Raw genomic sequence first — 8,352 nt, 5'->3', positions numbered from 1 at the left:
GACATTGTTTCGTTCTGCTGTGCATGGGGTCGCTATGAGTCGGTTCCAACTCTAGGGCACCTGACAACAACAACAACAACAACGAATTGATTGTTGTAATTTGCTGTGTGTTTGTTTATGGTGCTGCTGGTTTCTTTGTTTCAATTTTCTGTGCTGAGTTAATTTTGCTTGTGAGTTTGTTTTTCATTTTAATTTCTGATGTCCTAATGTTTACTATATCTTTCTGATTTTTCCTTATTTTATTTTGATATAAACGTGTATTGATTTGTTTTAAATTTTAAATATTCTGTTGCCATTTGGAAGTTTAGTATTTTTTGTAAAGTCTGGTTATTACACTTTAATTTCTGTTTATCTGGGAATATCCTAATTTTGCCATGGTGTTTGAAGGACAGTTTTGCTGTTTATATACTTGGTTGGAAACTTTTTTCTATCACAGTTTTATATATGTCATCCCATTGCCTTCTTGCCTTATTGGTTCTACTTTGTAACATACTTTTTGTTTTTTCTGTGCTGTTCTTAGGACTATTGCCTTGGCTTTGGTTTTGGAAAGTTTGATTATGATGTGTCTTGGTGATTTTCTTTTGGAATCTATCCTATTTGGAATTACTTTTGCTTCTTGAATATTTATAGTCTCATTTTTCATGATGTTAGGGAAATTTTATTCCAACAGTCCTTTAACATGTTTTCTGTGCTTTTTATTGTCTCTTCCTGTTCTGGGTTTCTAATCGCCTGTAAGTTATTTCTCTTCATAGTGTTCAAATAAATCTTAGGCTTTCTTCAGATTTTTTTTTCATTCTTTTTTGCTGATTGTTCTTCTAGCATACTAGTATTGAGAGATTTATCTTCAAGTTTACCAATTTAGTCTTACATTGCTTTGAGTCTACTACTTTGTCTTTTCAATGCATTGTCCATTTCTGAAATCTTAGTATTAATCTTCTAAATTTCTAACTGCAGATTTTTATTGTTTCAATATATTATTTTATTTTGTCTGTTTGTTCTTGCAGTGTTTTCCTGAATTTTTCAAAAAGTTTTTTCTGTTTTCTTGCTTTCCTCAATCATTTTGTCAAACCTTGGGAAACATCTAAATATCATTTTTTATAATTCTTTTCCAGTTAATTCCATTACATTTTCTCTACAGAAATATTTTCTGTCTCTGCATTTTGTCATTTGTTTCAGACATTCTCTCTTGTTTCTTCATGTGCGCTAAAATGGTCTGTTGCTTCCATGGCATTGTGTGGAGTTGCTGTATTTTTATTTAATTGATGGTCGTATGTTGACTTGTTCTTAGGTTCTCAGAAACTGTCTCCTGTGGGTGTAGTTCAAGAATGGTATCATGTGCACCATTCTCCATTCCCTGTTCCTGCACCTCAGTTTAGGATGAGTTTGGCTGGTGCTGGCTGTTGTCTATAGTTGATCAAGGAACTTGTATTGGCTCTCTTGCCCAGTATGTGGAACTACAGAGGTCATGGTTGTGGCGAAGATGTATGGGCATAATTGTTGTCTCCTGTTGGGTGGTAAAGAGGAGAAAACCACCACAGGCATTCACACAAGAAAATAGAACAAACAAATAAGCAGCTAGCAATGAAAGGCAAAAACAATATATGAACAAAAGAAATTTAAAAAGGCAACAACCAGAAAAAAAATGAATATGATAACTAAAAGTAGAAAGGAGAGATGGGAAAATGAAGCTATTGAAGAGAAAAATAAGAATTAAAAAGAAAGAAAGAAAGTTAGTTGGAAAAAAAACAGGAAGAAGGAAGATGAAAAGAGAGTGAGATAAAAAAGTTCAAAATGGAAGAAAAGGAAGAGGGAAAATGAGAAATTGACAGAAAAACAAAAGCAGAAACAGAAAGGATAAAATTCAGGGGAATGGAAAGAGAAGATGAAAAAGAGTAAATAAAGAAAAACAATAAGAGGGAAATCCAAAACAATCAAACAGTGCAGCTATTGAACCCAGAGAAAATTCTGGGGGCTCCTACCATCCAAGGAACTCATAAGATGGTTGTGGGAGGGATATGACAGCAGAGTTCCTGGCCCTAGATGGAGTTCCCTAAGGCCTAGGTGTTTATGTTCAGTGCTCTGAATCCCAAACTAGTTTGTGGACGCCCTTGATAGAGTTGGTTTTACAGTCTATTAGGACCACAGGGCAGTTGTGGGCAGGGTAGCTAGCTATGAGGATTTCTTCCAGATGACTGCTGGCCTGGTAGCTCTGCAGATTCTTCAAGTCTGGAGCTGAGCTTCCTGAATCGAGGCACCAATGCAACACAGGTGGTCCCACCTCATACTGGAGTGGCTCACAACCACATAGCAATGAAAAGGAATAGAAAAGGAAGAAAAGGGGAACAGGATCTTCACTGGAAGTGGATGAGGTTTGAGAGGGCTGCAGCTATGGTCACTAGGGGAGCATGAAAAAAAAAGAAGGAATAACACCTTTCCCATTGGTGTGAGTCTGCTCTGTCAGCCCATCTTCTGTTGCCAAAGCTGCTCGCAAACATTCAAGATGGTCATGCAGCTTATGTCCTGCCATTCACCAGTCAGTCTCTCACTCTCTTGTCTACCTTGCTCACCTTGTCCTTTCATCAAGACTCAATCCACTTCTCTAACCTTTCTTTTGAAGTTCAAGGTCCCAGGATTTTCAGCTGTGTCTGTTTCATCTGGTCTCTCATATCTTTGTTGTAGAGGGTTTGTGTGGTACATATGTCAGCCTGCCATCTTGCTGGAAGTCTCAACTAAGTTGTCACCTTCCCATTAGGTATTCAGTCTTCATCAAGTTTATCTTTCATATATTGACATACTCTGTTTAATGGCTCTAAAGTTTCTCCTTTGCCAATACAGCTTATTCCTAAAATGCTAGAATACCTTTGGACTAATCTAACTTTTTACTTAATCTCTCCCATTCTAACATGTACATACACTTAACAACAACAACAACAACAAAAATTTCCATCCAATTGACTGGGACTCATAGCAACCCAGAGTTACAACTGTGTTCCGTAGGATATTCAATGACTGATTTCTCCTAAGAAAGCTGCAGATCTTTCTTCTTTGGTATATCTGAGCAGACTCAAATCTCTAACCTTTCAGTTAGCAGCAAAGCTCAACAACTATTTGTACCACCCAGGGCTCTACAGAGCCCCTAAATTCCTAATTTTTATCCCAAATGTCACAGATATTTGTGTATCTATGTCTGTGCTATGCTATTCTTCTTAGAATGCATTTCCTCTCAAGACGTGGGAAATGCCTAATCATTCTTCAATAACAAGGATAAATGTTGTTCTCATTGACTCGGAATCTGAGTCCACCAGCCAGAACTGATTACTATTTTCTTTGTTTACATAACTATTGAGATGTATCTCTCTTGTGATAAGATATAGTTGTTTGTCCTCCTAGTTTGGCTTAAAGTCCATAAAGTAGAGAATTAATTCATCAGTTCAGTATTCCTTGTGCTGAGGGTACTGTTGTGAATACAACAAACAAAATAGCCTCCCCAGATTACATCCTAATCTAGGAAGAGAAATAATGAACAAAGTCAACAGTATGATAAAAGATGGTAAGAGCTATGGAAAAATATTAAGCAGAGAAGCAGGATAAGGCATGCTGAGGTTAATTTTAATCTGGATGACCAGGAAAGGACTCAGTTGAGAAAGTGATATTTTATATAAGATATGAAGAAGAGAAAGAAGCAAGTCATGCAAGTATATAAGGAAATTATAGGGGACACAGAAGAAACAGCAAGTTTATATATGAGTATGACTGGCATCTTTCAGGAACATCAAAGAAACCAATATGACTGGAAAGGAACAAAGAAAGAGTTGTAGCAAATAAAAATCAAAGAAGCAATAGTAATGAGATCAAGTAAAGCCCATGACCATTGGACATTTTGGTTTGGTTTTGTTTTTCTGAGTGAAAGCAGAAAGCAACTTGATAACTACATTTCAACAGCTTTATTATCCTACTATGTGTTCATTAAATAACTTTATTTCTCCCTAACGGAGCTTTGGTAGCATAGTGAGTAAGGTCACTAGTTTAAATTCTCCAGCCACTCAGCAGGACAAAGAGGAGACTTTCTGCTTCCATAAAAATTTACAGCCTTGGAAATCCTATATAGGATTGTTATGAATCAGAACCAACTCATGGCACACAACAAGTGTAGAGCTAGATTCTATTGTCAGCTTCTCTTCAGTTAGTTAGAGCCATGTAACTATTGGTCAATGGAAAGTTGTTAGAAGTGATGTACACTGGTGCCATCCTGGCTGTAAGAAACCCCACACACTGTCCATTCTCTACCAGATGGGGATAAACTAGTAGAGAACTAAGATGAGTCCACCAAATAGAAGAACTGTAGTCCTTGACTGACCATGTTGAACAGAACCCATCCACTCATGTACATGGCCTGTCATGTGAATCTATAATAAACATCTGTTGCACTAAACAGCTGAAATTCTGGAGTTGCTATTTTTTTCTAGCATTTAGTATCATGACTAACATAGAAGGCTATTGCAATGGTCTATGTGCAAGGAGGCTTCAAAAAGTTCATTTCAAAATGGAATTAAAGAAAATGGGATTTTTTTCAAAGAACTTTTTGAAGCCTCCTTGCATATAGTCTTATGTGAAGGGCCCTTGAATCAGGATGATAGCAATGGCAGAAGCAGCCCAAAACTGGATATAGCTTGAAAATGAAACTAAGGATGTGGGATTAGGGATGTTACATTAAAGGAATTACAATCAATGAGATGAAACAAAGTGTGTATGAATTGTTGAAAGGAAAACTGATTTGCTCTACAAACATTCACTCAATTCACAATTAAAGGTTTTAAAAAGGAAAGAAAATGAACCAATATGGTTTGTCAATAGATTTATATTGGATGTGAAATTAAAAGAGAAGTCAAAGATGGTACCAAGACTTTTGGCCTGTGTAACTGGACAAATGGACTTATGTTTAACTGAGTTGGGGGAGACTTTGAGGGAAGTAGACTTGAGTTAGAAAATAAGCTCCATTTTTCAAATGTAAAGTTTGAGGTGCCTACAAGAGACCCAAGTACAAATATCACATAGGGAGCTAGATACACAAGGCTGTAGTTTAGGGGAGAGATCTGCCCTAGAGATATAAATTTTGGAATTGTCAGCATTATTTAAACCACAAACTGGTTGTATGAGCTATCCAAGAACTGAGCCATAGCCATTAAATTTTCAAAGGTCAGGATGATAAGAAGAAACCAGTAGGTAAATTGAAAAAGAAAGTCAGTGGAGTAGAAAGACATCAAAACAAAATAGAAACCAAGTAAAAAAGAGGCTTCAAAAATGATGGAGAAATTAAATGCATCAAATGCCAATAATAGGTCACATAAGAATATTTTATCAGACCTTTTCTTTTTAGCATAGTATCTGATACACAATAAAATGAATAAATATTCATGCTTGGCATTGAATTAAATTTCAACCAGTGAGATAGCTGAAAGAACAGCATAAGGGTAATAATAGTGAAGAACAAAGCTTATGTGAGATAATCAAATGAAATTCCCTTAAAAAGTTCATCTCTAAATCACCAGCAGCAAGACAAATTTTGATTATCTAAATGGTAGGAGGCATTGCTTATTTGTGGAGAGGAAATATTAGGGAGTCAGAAAGTTATTCAATTCAAACATTATGATTTATAATCACAGAAATTTTCTATTTTGTTATACATGTTATTTTTCTAAAAAAAACAAGAAGCCAAAAGAGATTTACAAAAATGGAAAAACATACCATGCTCATGGAAAGGAAGGCTGAACATTGTAAAAATGTCAACACTACCCAAAGCAATGTCATTATTTAAAGAGATGGAAAAACTAATCACTAACTATATCTGGAAAGGAAAGATATCTCAGATAAGCATTGTATGAGAAGAAGAAGAAAATTGAAGGCCTCTCACTCCTTAATTTCAAAATTCACTACACAGTTACAATAGTCAAAATAACCTGGTACTGGTACAGTGAAAGATATATAGATTAATGAAACATAGTTGAGAATCCAGAAGTAAATCCATAAACATACAATCAGTTGATCTTTGACAAAGGGCAAAAACACATTAAATGGTGACAAGATAGTCTCTTTAACAAATAGTGCTAGAAGAGCTGGAAATCCATTTGCAGAAAATTGAAACAAGACCTATATCACACACCATATACAAAAACAAACTCAACATGGATTAAAGACTAAATGTAAAACCTAGAACTATACAGAACATAAATGAAAAAAATAGGGACAAATATGGTGGTGGTGGTGGTGGTTAAGTGTCATGTAGTTGGTTCTGTTTCATATCTACCCTGTATAGGATTTCTGAAGCTGTAAAATTTTACAGGAACAGAAAGCCTCATGTTTCTTCCCTGGAGCAGCTGGTAGATTCAAACTACTGACCTTATGGTTAACAACCCAACTCGTAATCCACTATGCTACTAGAGCTCTTTAGGGGCAAATTTAAGGTCTCTAATACCTGGAATGGAGCCCTGTTGTGTCACTGAAGGATAAGCCTGGTCAGTGTGAATGGCAAGGTTTGTAGTTAAACTTAACAGAGACTCCTCAGAAACCTATACATGATTGCTATGAGTCAGAACTGACTCCACAGCACTTAACAACAACAATAACAATACATGACATAAATACACTGTCAAACATAACTAAAAGCACACAAACAGTAGAAGACAAAACAGATGACTGGGACCTCCTAAAAATTACAAACTAATGTACATCAAGAGATTTCACCAAAGAAATAAAGAGAGTCCACAGACTAGGGGGAAAATGCAACCAGACAATGGACTAAAGTCTAAAATTTATAGAAAACTACAAAACCTATACAAGAAAAAGGCAAACAACTCAATTTAGTATGGGCAGAGGACATGACCAGACACCTCACTAAAGAAGACATTCAGGCAGTCAACTAACATTTGTATAAATGTTCATTAGCCATTAGAGACATGCAAATCAAAACAACAATGAAATATCGTATCACTCCAGCACTAATAGAAAATTATGGGGGGGGGGATAAAACAAAACAAAACAACAGAAAATAACAAATGCTAACAAGGATGTAGAGAGAATGGGACCCTCCTGCATTGCTGGTGGGACTGTAAAATGGTGCAGCCACTCTGAAACACAGTATGGCAATTCATGAGTGTTGGAAAAAAGAAATACCTTATGACCCAACAACCCCTTTACTTAGTATAGATCCACAAGAAATAAGAGGCATAACATGAGTAGATATATGCACACTGATGATCATTTCAGCACTATTCAAAATAGCAAAAAGATAGAGACTGACAAAAGACCCATCAATGAAAGAATGCATAAATAAACTTTGGTACATAGACACAATGGAATACTATGCAACTTTTCAAAATAACAATGAATCTTAAAAACACTGCATAACATAAACGGACTTGGAGGATCATCTATGAGTGAAATTAGTCAATCTCAAAAGGACAAATACTGTATGAGACCACTGTTGTAAAAACAACAACAAAAAAGGCTTTCATGATAACAGAAATATTCTTTGATGGTTGCAAGGGGTAAAAGGGAAAAGAGTTAACTCACTGGTTAGAAGTGAGACACACATTAGCTCAGGTGATTGTTGTTGTTATTGTCGTTAAGTGCCATTGAGTCAGTTCTGACCAATAGCAACCTTGTATAGTGTTTCTGAGGAGCAGCTGGTGAGCTGGAATCATCAACATTGTGATTTAAACCGACTTGCAATCCAGCACATTAACCCACAGCACCACAATTGGGAGGGCAATAAATAAGAATAGGGAGGATAGGAAAGAATGATGAAAACAGGTGAAGATACACAGAGGTATGCACGAGTTAAAGGGGAAAAGGTTGTTGATGTTGTTAGGTGCCATCAAGTTGGTACCAATTCACAGCGACCCCTATGCACAACAGAATGAAACGCTGCCCGGTCCTGGGTCAACCTCCCAATTGTTGCCATGCTTGAGCCCACTGATGCTGCCACTTTGCCAGTCCATCTCATTGGGGTCTTCCTCTTTTTCTCTGACCCTCCACCTTACCAAACATGATATCCTTCTCCAGAGACTGGTCCCTCCTGGCAATATGTCCGAAGTATGAGAGATGAAGTTTGGCCATTCTAGACTCCAAGGAGCACTCTGAATGCACTTCTTCCAACACAGATCTGTTTGTTCATTTGGCAGCCCATGGCACTTGCAATATTCTCCTCCAACACCATACCTCAAAAGCATCAATTCTTCTACGGTCTTCCTTATTCAGTCTCACATGCATATAAGGTTACTGAAAATACCATGGCTTGGGTCAGGCACACCCTAGTTCTCAAGCTGACATTGTTGCTCTTCAACACTTTAAAAA

Source organism: Chrysochloris asiatica, unplaced genomic scaffold (assembly GCF_000296735.1).
Source record: "Chrysochloris asiatica unplaced genomic scaffold, ChrAsi1.0 scaffold00137, whole genome shotgun sequence".
Lineage (NCBI taxonomy): Eukaryota > Metazoa > Chordata > Mammalia > Afrosoricida > Chrysochloridae > Chrysochloris > Chrysochloris asiatica.
This window is presented reverse-complemented; position numbering follows the sequence as displayed.